At 40.4% G+C, this 17,716-nt stretch overlaps 1 protein-coding gene across 2 annotated transcripts in view; it reads left to right on the forward strand.

Moving 5' to 3' along the window:
- Positions 1–17,716, forward strand: part of LOC136877540 (dnaJ homolog subfamily B member 6) — a 337,737-nt gene that overhangs the window by 109,743 nt on the left and 210,278 nt on the right. The window contains exon 1 of one of the 2 annotated variants that reach the window (XM_068228674.1): positions 10,867–10,966. The exons of the other annotated variant lie outside the window; for it this stretch is intronic. The gene's annotated coding sequence lies outside the window, so the exon portion shown is untranslated. Of the gene's footprint in view, positions 1–10,866; positions 10,967–17,716 lie in introns of those variants that run through there. 2 annotated transcript variants of the gene reach the window in all.

Consider the following 17,716-nt stretch of genomic DNA (forward strand, 5'->3'; position numbering starts at 1 on the left):
TTCGATTCTCGGTACTGTCAGAGATTTAAGAATGGCAGGAGGTTGGTATGTGGTAAAAACGGTACATGCAGCTCACCTCCATTGAAGGTGTGCCCCGAAAAGTGCTGTACCATCTCGAGACGAAGGCGCACATTCATTATTGGACTGTTATTATTATTATTATTATTATTATGATTATTATTATTATTATTATTATTATTATTATTATTATTATTATTATTATTGTACCGGGCGGTACACCTCTACGACGCAAGTTCAAATCTTGCGCTAATTGAAACTTCTCTACTGGAGAAACCCGGAACTTTAACAACTGAACTAACTCTACGGTTTATCAGAAAATGTCACTGAGTGTTTTTGATTTGCTTTTGTTGATCAAGAAGTGTGGACATTCTCTCACAGATGTCTCTACCAAAAACTATAATAACGCACTCTGGTGTAAAGGAATGAACCTTCTTGGAGAAATGTATTCATAAGTTTTGTCTTTACTAAATTTTGTTCTGTGGTTTGTGGGTTGGCAACATTAATCCTTTCTTTCCGCCTGTTTTGAATTTAGCCAATCAGTAATTTCTGTAATTAATTTTCCTCCAATCATAGCTTTCTTCTTCAAATTTCCATGTGTAATTCTTAGTCAACCAATAAAATTTGAGTGGGTGTGTCTACTCATTCCTGAAAGGTCTCGAATTTTCCACGAGGGTATAAAACTGCTGATTTTCTTGTCTCCAGGCCACTTCAGTAACATCTAGCTTAGTGTGTGGATATGTAGCGGGGGGCGGAAAGCGCCTCTTTCCTCGGGCAACAGATCTCCAACAAGGTAATGGCCTTTTAACATCTTTATTTCTTGCTAGCTCAGCAGTTTTACTCTCGGGGAGGGTTAGAAACCTTTAATATGTAAACTATTAAACATGTAAACCCTTTTCCTGGTAAACTTCAGTTTTTTAAAACTTTAATTCGGGGATAGAGAGTGCTTTACCCTCTCGAGCTCCCCTTCATTTGAAATTGAGGTGACTACGTTTTCATAACCGTTTCTTCTCTCCCTTAATGTATTAAAGTTTTCTCATACGAGTCACCTCCCTAGCTTGGGATTAGCCCCTGTGTATCGGCCTAGCGCCACTTAGGTTTTAAAATGTGTATTTAGGGGTGCAAGTTCACGCCTCCAGTCCTCTCTGTACTCTGGGCCAGTAACTTAACCTGTTGTTTTTTCTTTTTCTTCATGCGAAGGTCCTGTAGGTTGGGTACAAGATACCCCTGTTTCACTGTTAGTGTGCCTTGAGGGCAGTTAGGAGTAAAGTTCGTTGTGGCCTTTGATAGGCTTGTAAAATTGAGAGCAGGTCAGCTCTTTCTGGTATGTTGGAAGGCGCCTCTAGGAGGCTTGACATTACTAAGCGGGAGCAAGAGCTCCATGTAATTAGGGGTTTTCTGCCCTTTGGTATTTTGTGGTTGTGAGCCGAGAGCTCAGAGATTGTAAAAGTGGGGCTTGAAGCCCAGATCATTAATTTGTCTCTAAATCCTTACTTTTCTGGTCTTGTACCTGATTGACTTGTTAAGTTTTCAAATTCTATGTAAACTTTTGTTAACTCTTGTTGTCTATTGAAAATATAACCTTTATTTAAATTTTAAATTCATCTTTCGGACTCGTAGTTAGACCCATTCCAGCCCGCACCTTATTTCACCTCTGCTGTTCCACAGACACCTCGGAACAATTATTATTATTATTATTATTATTATTATTATTATTATTATTATTATTATTTATGATAAGAAATTTCACATTATTTTGGTGCAATTCAAATGTCTTTCTCTTGAGACTTTTGTGCTTGACTCGTGAGGGAAGCCTGAAATTGCAACACGTTACTGCAGACATAGTAGTTTATGGTCCTTTTTTTTTGCTAGCGGCTTTACGTCGCACCGACACAGATAGGTCTTATGGCGACGATGGGATAGGAAAGGCCTAGGAGTTGGAAGGAAGCGGCCGTGGCCTTAATTAAGGTACAGCCCCAACATTTGCCTGGTGTGAAAATGGGAAACCACGGAAAACCATCTTCAGGGCTGCCGATAGTGGGATTCGAACCTACTATCTCCCGGATGCAAGCTCACAGCCGCGCGCCAGTTTATGGTCCTAATGAGCAGATAATGATCATGACGTCAGTCTCAATAAGCACTAAAATAATCAGTTAACTAACCAATCAATCAAAGCTCTGTCATAGGTTGTATCGTGTGTAATTCTCAAGAAGGATATGTTTTGATAAAGCCCTGCGTGGGAATCATGTGAAATTCTGTTAAAAAAGGAAACCAAATTCGAAATTATGTTAAAAAGAAGGAAATCAAACTCGTGGCCCATTAAGAAAATTAAACCTGCTGAGACCTCTATTGCCCAACCTGATGCACTGCCAATATTAAACTATCACATGGTTTCTGCTCTGCTGTACTGCTTATTGTAATTATCATTAAATGGAAAGCAAAACCATCTTGATTACAGGGCATAGAGTCCTTTTAAGTATTGGAACGTTCCTCTATGCTTAACTTTGCCACCGCCGTTGCTCCCAGAAATGAACTTGTTACCTATTTCTATTGTAAGCTAAGTGAACGCCCACTGCTACGCGCCTTTCTAGTAGTGGAAGTCCTTCCAAGTAACTATTGTAGGCAACTCGTTGAATGTTGAAAATGTATTTAAAATCCCGAATGATGTATATAAAGTCATCCAAGGAGTATCTTTCAATTAAATTCCTTCAATAAATTAAAAATCTATTAACGATTTCTTCTCAGGAAATGACCATTCAAGGCAGAAGTTACTTCCATATTAAAACTGAACTTCCACCATAAGTTAATACAGATGGAGTGTTGTCAAAAATAGCATAACTCAGTCTGCACAAGGGCCATATTTCGGAAATTGGATCGTCCGGAGATCCTTTGATCGAAACCAGATTCTGACATCCATGATCCTGAGTGATTTTCAACTCCACATTAAGAAATTTCTGCCATAATATCGAATTTGAGGGTGAGTGCCCCTATCGCAATCCTAAACTAGAATAATTCCATTTACACTACCATAAACAACACAGTAACACATATTTAATGTATAGAGTTGATGGCTATATTTTCTAAACAAATGAAAATGTTCGAAAAAGTATGTAGGCATTTACTGAGATTTATTTAATTGTTTCTAGAAATAGAAGTTTGTCACCTCGTTATTTAAATATAGTCTTGGCTGAAGAAAGTTAATTATTACTAAATTACTGAGGACTCGCTCGTATCGCTACATTTCTTTGTCTAATTGGTTAATTTCAAGCGAAGAGAGCAGGTGCCTCAAATTCAGTTCGAACATCTCTGCATTCTGTACAGAGCTCGAAGCATTAGCGTATAATTTAAATTCCTGAATGTTCTCCTTGTGCCAAGAAATGACTGGCTGTTAACGTTGGTAGTGTTCTTTATGCATTTCTTCCTCGGTATTTATTAGCATGAATATCAAAACTGGACTACCTCAGAGATCCTTTCTACTTTGGTAATTGGTTCGTTATATTCAAGGCACAGTTGAAATATTGTTTGAAATAGTCATTGCGAAGTAATTACTCAGACTTTGTAAGGTGCTACTAATGACTTCGTAGACATGCTCATCTGTGAACTATTTGCACAATTTTAAGTCATGGTTGCCAAATATTCTTCTTGCGCTCTGTTATCTCGTAATTTTAAAGGCATAATGGAACGGTGACAATTTGCGGTAAAAGTTCCATATTGAGTACCCAATAAAGTACGCATTCGCAACGCGCACAAAGCAAACACCCACAGACTACGAATATATTAATTGTCGATCAGTGGTTATCCCAGCAAGCAAGGACAAGCGACAAAAATCAGGAATATATAATTACAATTAAAAACCTGTCGAAGAAAGTGTTATATTACCACTCGAACTATGTCAAGAAGCAGGCCAATAATTTTTTAATTTTTACCCCTTATGTTGAAAAAGCATTTATGGTGATTGTATTGGAAGGGAAAGTGGAGGGTAAAAGAGTTCAAGATTTTAGTTCATTAATCAAATCATTAAAGATATAAATGCGAAATTCTACGTGGGAATGAATAATAACAGAAGAAAGATAGAAGAGAAAAATCATTGTCTACCAAACCATGGATCAAGGCACCAGGAAAAGTATATATTTGAACTCCATCCCCTTAATGCGTCGCTTCGCTCGACATGTATGTTGCAGAGCAGGCCAGCCACGGATGAAACCGCGATAGTGATGCAGACAGAAGTATGATTCGTCCAGAATGATGATGCTATGCCATTCGTCCTCCCATGTACTACTCTATTGGCACCCGAAGACGTTCGTAGCGTGCAGTCGAAGTTAGCCATAGTAAAGGCTGTACTGAAAAGAAAAAAATGCCCTGAGGATGCGTATGGCGTCGAATCCTATGAGGGGAGATTGATACTGGGCAACACCCCAAAAGTTGAGAAACTGCTTATAATGTAGCTTTACAACGCGTAAAAGCCCTGCGAATAAGATGTCTGTATTCTTGTGCAGTGGCATGATTGAGTCATTGGGACCTTTACTGTCGAGTAGCCCGTCCTTCTGATTTACCTGTTCCATATTCGTATTACGTTGCGGGTACCAATCTCTCGTAAGGGTAAGCCAGATTATCGATATGTCACTATTTTCCCATGATCATAGTCGGAAATGCTTTAATATAGCTGCGGTATTTTTCGATGAGGCATACTTATACCATTTGTGCACACGAATGGCAAGCAAACGCGCTTCTATTGAAGGTGAATCACATGAACAGGGAACAACACTGGATTACATTTATGTATGTGTGTGGCGACAATCTTGACAGGAAGGAAGGAAGGAAGGAAGGAAGGAAGGAAGGAAGGAAGGAAGGAAGGAAGGAAGGAAGGAAGGAAGGAAGGAAGGACTTGCCGACGTGTGGGCTCGTGCATTGCATTGGTGGGCTGGCAGCGATATCGCTCGAGAAGGCGAGCAGTCAATCAGTCAGTCAGTCAGTCAGCGTCAGTCAGTCAGTCAGTCTGTTTTCACTTGCAGCGACGAAATTTTTGCCACTGAAGAAGAGCAACGTGGTGTAGTTAGATTTTTAGTGACAGGAGGAATTAGAGTTCGCAACTGCATCGGCGAATGTAGCCAATCTATGCAGAACGTGCTCTATCGTTAATTCGTTTGCAGGACTGGCACACACGTTTCCGCGAGGGGCAGGTGTTGTATGTCCTCCGATCTCTCCGCTCAGCGCCAGCCAGCCGCACGCATGCAAGCGTGAATATTTCGAGACTCGACGCGCAGCCTTCAGTGCGCGTGCCTGTGACATCGAGTGCAGTATAAAAGGAGCTTCCTGTCTATCACTCCTGAGGATTCTCCCCAGTGTCCTGCTCCAGAATACACTGTACGTCGAACACGGAGGCTACTCCTCTTAAAAATGTGTCCCGACCAGGTGGACTGAATTCTGGTAGTATGAGGTTTCACCTCAGGTCACTGCTCCAATTTCCCGTTCCTTCATTCCAGTCGAGCCCCGATGCTGTACTCTATACATCCCCAATCTCACTCAGGCTCCGACACACATATTAGATTCTCTAATTGTGAACTTAGCTGTCATTCTGTGCAAACTCATAAACTCAGACACTTCGAGTTAGAAGGAACTCTATTAGCTAATCAATGCTAGTGAATCTGATAGTTTTCGACTATCACGAACTGAACATTCCTACGAACTATCTTTTCAAGATAGAAGCTATTGTAAATACATTCAAAGTGTACATAGTGTATAGTGACAGAAACTCTCTCAAGCTTAATTATCTACTTTGCTTCAAGACAATTTTATGTTTCATTCCTGTAAATTTTATATGAAGCAAATAAATAAGTTGTGTTCATGTAAACCTTATCCTGTTTACAACAGCAGGAATCTATGAAGGACGAAGAGCGACCTGGTCAAAATCACGTTGTCATCACGAACGCTTTGGTGGAACAAGTCAACCGGATAACCCGCGCAAACAGACAAGTGACCATCAAGAACTTCAGCATGGATGTAGGAGTGAGTGTTCGTTCTATTTGTACTGTCATTAGAGACAGACTCCAATATAGGAAAGTGAGTGTACAGAGAATGCCACACCATCTCGCAGACAATCAGAAGAGCCTCCGTATGTCTTTGTCTTTGCAGCATCTTCTAAAATATCGTGCCGAGGACAATTTCGTGGAAATGTTTGTGGCAGGTGATGGCTCTTGATGCCACCACGTCCAATCCGAAAGCAAACGACAAAGCCAAAAGTGGAGCTATGTGAGCCCCCCCCCCTCACCACCACCACCACCACCATCAAACAAGTCGAGGATGGTGCAGAGTAGTGGCGAAGTGATGCTGAAGCAATCATGAAAGACCCCTTCTCCTTCAAGTCCCTGGTCTTGCTCAAACGATGGAACGTTGTTCATTATTACAGTATCCTCCACCATTTGCATGCAGCAGTCAAGGTCAAATGGCCAGCCCTGTTGTCCATCAAGGTGGATTTTCTACTTGACAGTATGTGGCCGCATTCGGCAGCTGTTACACAGAACACATGGGTGACGTTTGGGCAGACAGTGTTGGGACACCCACCTTATAGCCTGATCTGTCTCCTTGTAATTTCTATATCTTTGGTCCGTTGGATAAAGCACTGGAGGGTCGGCGCTTTTCCTTGAACAATGAAGTAATAGTCAATGTTGGCAACCGGTTCCATTCTCAGCAGGTTAGTCTCCACTTGATGAAACAGTGGGCCAAGCGCTTGAATGTATTTGGAGATTGCTTTTGAAATAAAACTTTGTTGATTTTATTTTGTGGCCCTTGTTCCATTTTAATTTCATGCATCCTTATATTACGTAACAGTGGCTCCCTCTCATCCCCTCTTTAACTACTTCCCGATGTCATAACTGCTCCGCATGTAATTCCGTTGTTCCTCCATGACCTATGCCAGAGGAAGACCGATTTCGGTGTGACTTGTCGGAACAAAAGCAAGCCTGTCAGGCGAGAGCTGTGTAATGTAATGTTGCTTAGTCAAACGGCGCTGTGAGTGCGGAACTGGAGGGGTCAGTCAGCTGAAGAACTCTCGAAGATAATAACGTGCGTGCCTCAGTGTGCCAAATTGGGCTCATCAGTTGTTAACTAGCACACCTACCAAGACGCATGCCAAAAAATATTCTAGAAAATTCTACAAAACCTTCGTCGCCAGTTTGAGTCCAACTTTGAGGCGTAGAAACATTTTCTGCTATGATTCAGATTTTTGCAACCCCGTATTCAGTCGATAGCAACAATGTTCCTAACACATACCAAATGTAACTGTTGAATATCCGTTGAATATAAACACAATGATGACTTCGCTGATTTTTACAAGAATGTATCCCAAACCAGATTTCCGAGATTGTATGCACTTGCTGCACGGATATTATGTATGATCGGTTCGACATATGGGTGCGAATAATTATTTTCTGTTCTGATGGCAGAGCTGTTGAGGATCCAACCAGCCTTAGGGCTGAAGACTGAACATACATACATGAAACTTTGCGTAGTCCACATGAAGTCATTAGAATTTACTGTGTGAACGTCCGGCTCCATTGCTAAATGGTTGGCAGGCTAGCCTTTGGTCACAGGGGCCCCGGGTTCGATTCCCGGCAGGGTCGGGAATTTTAACGATCATTGGTTAATTTCGCAGGCACGGGGGCTGGGTGTATGTGTCGTATTCATCATTATTTCATCCTCATCATGACGCGCAGGTTGCCTACGGGTTGTCACATCGAAAGACCTGCACCTGGCGAGCCGAACATGTCCTCGGACACTCCCGGCACAAAAAGCCATACGCCATTTCTTTTCACCGTGTGAACAATAGACTGACAAGTATGAAATCTGATAAAATAAAGGACATTTTCAATTCTATGACGAACCACATTACGGTATAACTATTACGTACGAGTATGTTTCGTCAGTAGGTTAATTGTTTTGGAACGCTCGCTACCAATAAATAATCCCACGTTCCTAGAAATAAAGCGAGAAAATTGACAATTTATTGTTTGACAACCTTATGTCATAATTCACTGCGTAACATGCAGTCTTCGATTACAAACTGCCCAGACATGACGTCCTAAGACTGATAAAGTAAAAGAATAAACGAAACAGAAAGCGCAGAAAAATATCCACGAAATTGTTCTATATGGCTCTCTTCGAAATTGCAGAGAAAATTGTATTATGTTCTGTTCTTTTTACGTTAATAAAACTTGGCTGTCTTTCACATAAACCAAAATTCTTATATATTATCTCATAACATAGACTTGTAATTGTTTATAATGTGTGACCAGTTGTGTATTCCAAGCTGGCCTTCTAACCCCAACTTGGCAGGTTCGATCCTGGCTCAGTCCAGTGGTATTTGAAGCTGCTCAAATACTACAGCCCCGTGTCGGTAGATTTACTGGCACGTTAAAGAACTCCTGCGGTACTAAATTCCGGCACCTCGGCGTCTCCGAAGACCTTATAAAGTAGTTAGTGGGACGTAAAGCAAATAACATTATTATTATTACGATGTCCAAGACGTCATTTGTATTACTGACATAAGATCGGTTTCCTTTTTCTCCTACATCGCTGAATCCCGCACACCTCAAATCATTTCCTCTTCCCCTGAGGTTACGAGAAAGTAGCGCAGTGCCCAGTGACGTCACAATCCGAACTCTTCTTTACTGGGAGCTTAACTAGTGGAGTGAGGTGACGCCACAGTGGCGCTTCCTGTCCTCCGCTGATCCGTGCATTCTGGGTATGCCGGTTCGATGGATGTATTTTAACCAATCTTACTGTTTTAATTGCCACCTGTGTGAGAAAAAGAACGTTTCAAAACTATCCAGGTTTGTGACGAATGCTTTTACCAGCTATGGCAGAAGGTTGTCAAACAATAAATGGTCAATTTTCTCGCTTTATTTCTAGAAACGGTGGATTATTTTTTGGTAGCGTTCCAAAACAATTGACTCAGTAAAGAAACATACTCGTACGTAATAGTTACACCGTAATACGGTTCGTCATAGAATGGAAATCGTCTATTTTATCAGATTTCATGCTTGTCAGTCTAGTGTTCACACGGTTAATCCTAATGACTTCATATATATATATTTTTAAGTACTTGAGTATTGGTTTCGTAGTTCGTTACGTGATCACCTTCTAAGTACAGAGTTGCAGAATTGAATCCCGATAGAATTGGTTCTCATAAGAGTACGAATATTTGAGAGACTCTTGTAACTAAATTTCTCTGGCACGTTATTGAAGCATTTTTCAGGCCAAAATTCTGGTACTATGACGTTTCTTAAGACGGGGAGTTATTTTGTAGGCCTTCTTCCGCTACTGAACGCAGGCGTCGTTTGGTGGCATGGTCTGCAACTTCACTGCTAGTTCGAATGGGCTAGAATTAGTTTATTTATTTGATTTATTTATTCAAATCATGCAGCAATTCATGAATTCAAGAAAAATGAATCTCTTAAGGAGTGTGCGGGTAGGCCTGTTCCGAGGATTTTTCGATGATGCAGACTACTAGGATGAGTGAAGTGTGTATGAGTACGTGAATAAGCACATTTTCCTTAAAAAAAAATAGAAATTTGTTTCCTACTTATAGGTTTATACTGCAATTTCTTATTTTATTATTACATAGGTAGATTTCTAAATAGTGGCAACAATGCTATAGCGCCACCGTTAAACGGAACCAGGCAATGTCGTTTATACCACAGGAACAGAACAGTTGTGAACGAGCGGTCATGGAATAAAGCCGCAGTGTTTCCGAAAGAACAGCAGAGTAGCCGGACAGAAATTGAATGTACTGGATGTCGCAATGTACGACAGTGTCACCAAGGACTGCAGTAGTCTTTAGGTGGATCTGCATTACCTTACGTAACAGTAATAAGGTGGGTAAGAGCCTTTATAGAAGGACCGATCTGTGTCTTACGGTCACCGCGAAGGCTTAGTGTGAAAGTTATGGTAAGTTTTGCCTACCATTGGGTTGGTGTTAACGTAAAGCCTACCTCGCTCCCAAGGTAGAACGATAATGCGGAGTACTATTGTTCGTTTCTGCAAAATAATCTGCGAACAGCGCTCAGAAGAAAACGACGACATTTTATGCATAACCCAGCTGTCATTCTACAGACAATCCAAGGCTGCATGCAGCAAGAGATGTGTGCCTACCACTCCCCACACTCTCCGGATTTATGTCCCTCCTCCCGAACAGTTGAACACGTTCTGCAGGCAATCGATCGCCCTCTTCGCACCATCCAGAAATTAGGCCGACGGTATCCAAAGGCTTCTGCATCGCTGGGGACACGTAAGGCTGATGACACACGGAGCGGTTTTCGCCGAGTCGGCGCATGTTTCTATTGTATCAGATGGGATGAAACAGACAGAGCGGTGCTCGCCGACAGGCGGCAGATTTGCCGACTCGGCCTATCGTGTAGCTGGCGGTGCAGCGAGCGTTTTGAAGACTTTGTGCGCGCTCTAGCGCCATAGATTTAATACATTCAGCTGAATCACGGCCGACTTGATGCTTCGCTCTAGTCGGGCGTGGCTGAATTTACGCGGCGATTGCATCATTGGTAGGTATTCTTGTATTAGATATCATGAAGTATCTTTGAAATTCAATAATATACACGTAAAAGGACATATAGAATAAGTAGACTTTTGGAATAAGAATAAGAACAATCCTTTATTTTTCGGTAATTTTAGCTAGCTTCCTCACCTAACGTCACGCTCACTAATGTGTTTTGTCCACTGCCTGCTCGATACACACCCGATGACTGCTTATAAGCAGTCATTTTAGATGCAGTTCGAGCAGGCAGTGATTTCGTCACAGTCGGCAAAAACCGCTCTGTGTATCAATCACAGGCGGCGGCCGACGCGGCTGCCGACTCGGCAAAAACCGCTCCGTGTGTCATCAGCCTAATACGCAACGCTGGTGGTTACACGAAAGGCCTGTAAAATCTTGAGCCCTGTATGTATGCTATGTATCTAGAACATAAATAGTTACCACTACTAAAAATTCTCTGCTAAAAATCAAACTATTTAATACTTTTATATTTATAATACTTGCTATCTTTATATTGCCATTTACATTCTATAAGTATTTCTATTATCCGGCTCCATGGCTAAATGGTTAGCTGAACTTTGTTTTAAAGGGTCTCGGGTTCGATTCCCGGCCAGGTCAGGGATTTTTCTCTCGACCTGAGGGTTGGTTCGGGGTCCACTCAGCCTACGTGATTAGAATTGAGGAGCTATCTGACGGTGAGATGGCGACCCCGGTCTCGAAAGCCCAGAATAACGGCCGAGAGGATGGGTCGTGCTGACCACACGGCCCCCTCGAATCTGCAGGCCTTCGGGCTGAGCAGCGGTTGCTGCGCAGGCCAAGGACCTTTCAAGGGCGTTAAGTGCCGTGGTTTTTTTAGAGCCTCATTCTCACAGACGCGTAGGTCACCTATACGACGTCACTCGATATACCTGCACCAGGCCTTTACGGAAGTCACACGACATATTATTATTATTATTATTATTATTATTATTATTATTATTATTATTATTATTATTATTATTATTATTGAACCCTTTGGTCCATATTGAGGGATACCTACCTTCCTTACCTATCAGCAAAGTTCATGAGATCTGTCTCTTGGGTCGTATCGGGTTCTTCGTCACTTGCTGAGGTAAAGGTAGGGTTCAGTAATTCTAATCTATCTACTGGAATGAAAGGACTATTTAAAAGATTCCTATTTATTCAGGAAAATTCTGAAACATTCTATGTCAACGGTATCATAGAAGTCAATTGTGTCCACTGGACACCACAATCATTTTACATAAACGTCAGAACACTGGTGTGAGACTTTAACGTAACTGCCTGACGGGCATTCATACTAGAAACCATTGTCTCAATTATTCATCATTTAAGAAAGGAAAGTCTGGAAATCCTTAAATTCGGCTTCCATGTGAGACCACATGTACCATCATAGTGATTCGTTATGGTCCAGCCCTCGTAACACGAACTCTGGACTCTGGGTATAATTAAGGCCGTCCAATCGGTGTGTGCCACACAGTGGTTCTACGGCATGGACCCTTAATTGAATCGATGTGACCTGCGTCTATGTCATGGACCGACATTTAATCTTCTAAGTTACTTTAAAGTCATTGTGGATGATGACCGCAAGGAAATGATGCTACAATGGCATATGGCCCTAATCTAAGTCACTGAGGTTGATGACCCCTGACCATCCAAGTTTCTAGGCTGAAGGCTAAACACAATTAAGTTACATCGGTTGATGACCAAAGTTTCCACTTTACTATCCCCAGCACATTCACTGCTCAATCACTCAAAGTTCAATCATTACAACAATAGCAATGCTCACAAACTTTGTGGCAGTAAAATCCATTTCCTTCGGATATGTCCCTTTAATCGTTACTTTATTTTTTAATATTCCCCAGAAAACAAACTAAAATTTCCAGAATGCATCTCCAAGTTATTCGCTTGATTAAAGTTATTTCAAAATGCGGTTTCACTGAATTTAATAATTAAATAAATTAAAATGATTTTAACGAAATGTTAAAGATCAGTAAATTTTATCTCCGCGGACACTGGTTTCTTCACAAATTCCTACACAGCTGTGATGTAAGTTCAATATTGCGATGTTTATCTGGCTGGAAAAGAATTGTTACATAATTCATGTCCAGTTATATATCTTGTCTCCTGATCTCGCACCTTTAAAATCTAATCTAGTCCTAACCGTTATTAACACTTGGATATCCTAATAATCTACGTACAAACCAAACAACTCGCCATATAATTACGATGTCATATCTCGTCATTACCATTTATGAATTTTGCACACCCCTCACAGACAAACCGATCATCATGGGTCGTATCTATATTTTGGACAACCCTGAATTTGGTTACTCTGTTCCTTATACTCAAAGTTCGTGATTTCAAATGTTCATTACGTCCCCAATTACAGTATTTCACAATACTCAGATCATTACCGGCTATGAATTTCAACTAAATCCAGCATTTTAACGTTTCCCCGGCCGAGAATACAGTACAATCTTAATTCCACGCCTGTCCCGTTATATCAGTTGAGGCCTCTCACCCCCCAAGCTCGCTTGGCAGTTACATGAAACACCCGGTTCGTTCTACCTGACTGACTTCTCAAAATGCTCCCTTTAAACTCTGCCGACATAATTAAACAAATACGATATTCTAACCAACAAAATGCACAGATTATGCTTCAAGATGCCCACACTAATTATACGCGTCGCCTATTAATACCGCTATGGATTTCTATGAATTTCTTTCCATTCTCAACATTATAATGACAGGACTCTAACCTGATTCTCACATCTCATCTCAACTCCTATAAAACATTCCTCGGGCTTCCGTGTCCCGGCTTCAATGACAGGACTCTAAAACCTGATTCACAAATCTCATATCAACAAACTAACCTCTGTTTCCCAGCTCCACAATTATCATCGACAAAGAACTGGAATAAATTCCTTACTAGAAATCTCGACGTCTAATATCGCACAATGCATTAATCATGAATAACTTCGCATAAATGATATCGTATTTAATAACTTGATTTTTATGAACAAAATGACTGAAACATTCTACTAGATCCTTTTATTGTCAGTCAGACACAGTTTAAAATGGGCATAGAAAAACGTTTCTCTCCGTGACCAAGTTCATCACCCTAGGTTCTCACCCGACAGCGCGCTTCCACTCGATTGAAAATGAGTGACCATGGATTATTATTATTAACGTCAAATTGCAGACAGAAAAATTTTACGTCGAATGAACATCTTAATTTGACATCACAAAATATAGGCAGTACACTCACACGGATGACGATCTACATTGGACGTGATATCACTTCGGAACCCTATTCGATAACTTTTTACAACATCATACGGCACTCGCAAGACTTCAAAATTTTTTTTTTTATCCAAGTGGAAAATAAAACAAATGACTCTTTTAGTCGTACTCTCACATTTACAAAACTTAGTAGGGGTGACCACTGCGTCGTATATCCCCATTCAAATACACTTTTTGAGACCACGAGACAAGATATAACAGGTAGTAAGATGGAAAGTCACCTACCTCATGTCGTCACGCCAGTGTTCGTCATAGGGCTCACCTGCGACCCTGGCATTTTATTTAGCCATTTTTACATTCATGGCTTCACAATTCATTGTTAATTTTCTTCAGGTTCCCTGGAATAAAGCATTAAAAAAAAAGAAAATACCTTTCACTTGTTTGTTGAGCGCACACGATGGACTATAATTATTTCCGCACACGAATTACTTAATCACATTAGAATTTATTCAGTACTTTGACCGTCCTATCTGGTACAATTATTTCACTCAAGAAAACTATCTCCTCATGGAGTCAAGACTTAGCCGCAATGGCTAAAATCTGCAGTTGAACTCAGTCTACTTTCGTTGGTTTGATTTCGCAGAGCAGCTCAACAATTTTTCGTCCGCTTTGTATCACAAATGCCGGAGAAGGAGACTTCGTCATGGCGTCCCTTCGTATTTATAGCAGTTACCCCCTCTCTTCGGATCTCTCCCTTTGCCGCCAAGAAAATTTCTATAAATTTTCTGACTTACCTAAACTGTAATTTCAAGAGTTTTGAAAGTGACTACATGCTTGCTACATTTCTGGCGGTAGTGTTCATGGGCATTTAAAACTTTTACGGGTTCGATTTGTGAGTTGATTGACCTCCTTTGATAGGCACTATATTTTTTGACTTGGCTTGGTCACGCCATGTACACGCGCTTTGAAATAGTTCACAAAAATGACTTGAGATTCTTCCGCCGTTGACACGTGTGGCTGACGTCACGTACCCCAGAGCGTGGGACCGAAGGTAATCACCTCCTCGTCACGTGTCAAATCCATGCTATCAAGAATCCAACTTTTAAATGATTGTCGATTTATGCATTATGTTGTTAGGGCACAAAGGTCATGGGTTCATTATTATTATTATTATTATTATTATTATTATTATTATTATTATTATTATTATTATTATTATTATTATTATTATTGCCATCATCTCCATGTTTGCTGTTAATAGGTTACTACTACACTGTATAATTTTTTTCACGTTTGTTGTCATTTTCTATTACATAACTTAATTGTATGATTTTAATGTTGTGGTTAAGTGTAAGAGAGGGCCTTGATCCCTAACTTCACCGCCAATAAAGACGTTATCTGTCTGATCTGTAGTGAACTAAGTATCTCTAGGTCTAGAATGGAGAAAGTGAAATCTGTCTGTAGATGAATAAGGGCAGAAAATCTCCAGGACGAAGGAAATTAAAACGAAAAGTTCCAAACAAGAGCCAGTAAGCAGGTTCAGGATGTAGACAGAGAATGGGGGCATACAGGGATGCTGTAGTAGAAGCATCCAGGGAATGCGTAGGAACAACTGTGTGTAAAGATGGGAAGCGTACATCTTGGTGGAATGATGGAGTGAGAACAGCTTGTAAATGTAAATAGAAGGCCTATCAGAAATGGTTTCAAACAAGGACTGATGCAAACAAGGAATTGCACGTAGATGAAAGAAACAGAACAAAACAAATACATGTTGAATCGAAGTAGCCATGGGAAGGTTTCGGCAATAATGGCGTGCGGCCCCTGGAGAGGCCTGGTGGCAGGTCTCTCGAGTTGACGCCGTATACGCGACCAGCGCTTCCGTGTGAATGGGGCTCTACCTAAGATAAATATTATAATGCCGAAGACGGAAGAAATACCCAGGCCCCATGTCATAAGAATTAACTAATGAAAGTGAAATTTCCGACCCGGCCGTTAATCGAACCCGGAACCGCTTGGATCAAAGGCAACATGTTAACCATTTATCTACGGATCCGGGCAAGGTGATAAACTGGATAATAATAATAAAGAATCTTAGAAAGGAAAAGAAAAAGGAAATGAATAGTGTTTCGTGAAAATCAGGTGAATTCATAGTAGATCCCAAGGGAATCACTGGACAGGTGGAAGGAATATTCTGAACATTTTCTCAACATCAAAGGAAGTCTTTTTTGTTGACGTCACAAACCACCGAGTTCACAGTGAACAGGACAATGATGCAGTGAATTTACGCTTGAGGAAGTGGAAAGGATGGTAAATAAACTACATTGCTCTCGTCATAACACATCAAGAATAGATTGATGCAAGTGTGTAATGGACTAGTATAACTTGGAAACAATTCTCTAAACCCATGGGTAAATAGCGAAAATATCGATCTTGATTAGTAGGGGTTTTATTATTATTATTATTATTATTATTATTATTATTATTATTATTATTATTATTATTATTATTATTATTATTATTATCATTATTATTATTATTATTATTATTATTACTTGTGAAGTGCGGCTATATACGCTGGTATTTCGATTTATGAACTTGTTTACGTCTATTATTATTATTGTTATTATTATCTACGTAATTGTGTACGACAGGTTGTCAGTACGGACTTTATTTGGTATAAATCGTGGTCGTATCATTTTTATTCGTGTGTTGTATCATCTGTCTGTGTAACAGAACATGTGAGGTTATGTCACGATACTTCTGCTGTATGTTTATTAATACGACTTTATTTAATATAAGAACACGTAATTAATAGTATATACAGTAATTTATTATTACCTGTAAATAAGATGTATAAGTCCGATGTAATGTTGTGCAACACAGGGTAAGAGTCTAGAACAGCGCACCTTTGTCCTTATGTTACTCTTGTTTTACAGAATGTTCTATTCATTTGTATATAGGTTATTGGAAACTCGAGAAGATACGAGAAAGCATGATGTGTCATACTTTTCTGGACGCCTGGCAAGGCAAGGTATATAAAGGACAGTCTTGGGTTGTTTAGTCGAGTTGTTAGTGAGAGTCGTTAGTCGGGTTAGGTATGTGAATGTTGTGGTTTTGCCGTTGAAGTGGTTATGTTGTGTTGGTACAAGTGTTCCGTAGTTGGTTGACATGCTAATGTGGCAGTCGATTGAGTTCAAGATGGTGGTTCATTTGATGTGCAACTATTAATGTGTATAAAATTTGTAAATAAAACAGTGTACACAATTAACAGCATCTCGTGTGTGCGTCTTTGTGAAATTAGACCTGAAATGGCGAAATATGGTGGGAAAGCAGAAATGACATGACTTCACAGAATCATGAGATTAATAAGGTACTTTCTGACTGGATGAAATCAGTAATTACACCTATTTAAAGCAAGGGAACAGAAAGGATTGAAACAACTATCGAGGTATTCCATTGATCAACAGACTAGGCAAGGTGTTCACTAGCATTTTGGAAGGGAGGGTGCGATCAGTGGTTGAGAGTAAGTTGGATGATAACCGGTGTGGTTTCAGACCACGAAGGGCTGTCAGAATAACATTTTCAGTATTCGCCAAGTAACTGAAAGATGACAAGAGAAGAATAGACGGTTATGTTAAGTTTCGTAGATCTAGAGAAGGCATATGGCAGGTATGGAGGAAAAGCTGGTAGCCGTACTGAGGGGTTAGGGGATCAAGGGTAGATTATTAAAAACAATCGAAGGCTTCTATGTTAATGATTGGCCTGCAATGAGAACTGATGGTAGAATGAATCCTTGGTTCAAGGTCATTACAGGGGTTTTTTGTTCGTGCTTTTCGTGGATCATCTACCGAATGGTGTCAGGGAGGGATTCAGTTAGGTGGAAATGTAGTA

This window comes from Anabrus simplex, chromosome 7 (assembly GCF_040414725.1).
Source record: "Anabrus simplex isolate iqAnaSimp1 chromosome 7, ASM4041472v1, whole genome shotgun sequence".
In the NCBI taxonomy this organism is placed as follows: Eukaryota; Metazoa; Arthropoda; class Insecta; order Orthoptera; family Tettigoniidae; genus Anabrus; species Anabrus simplex.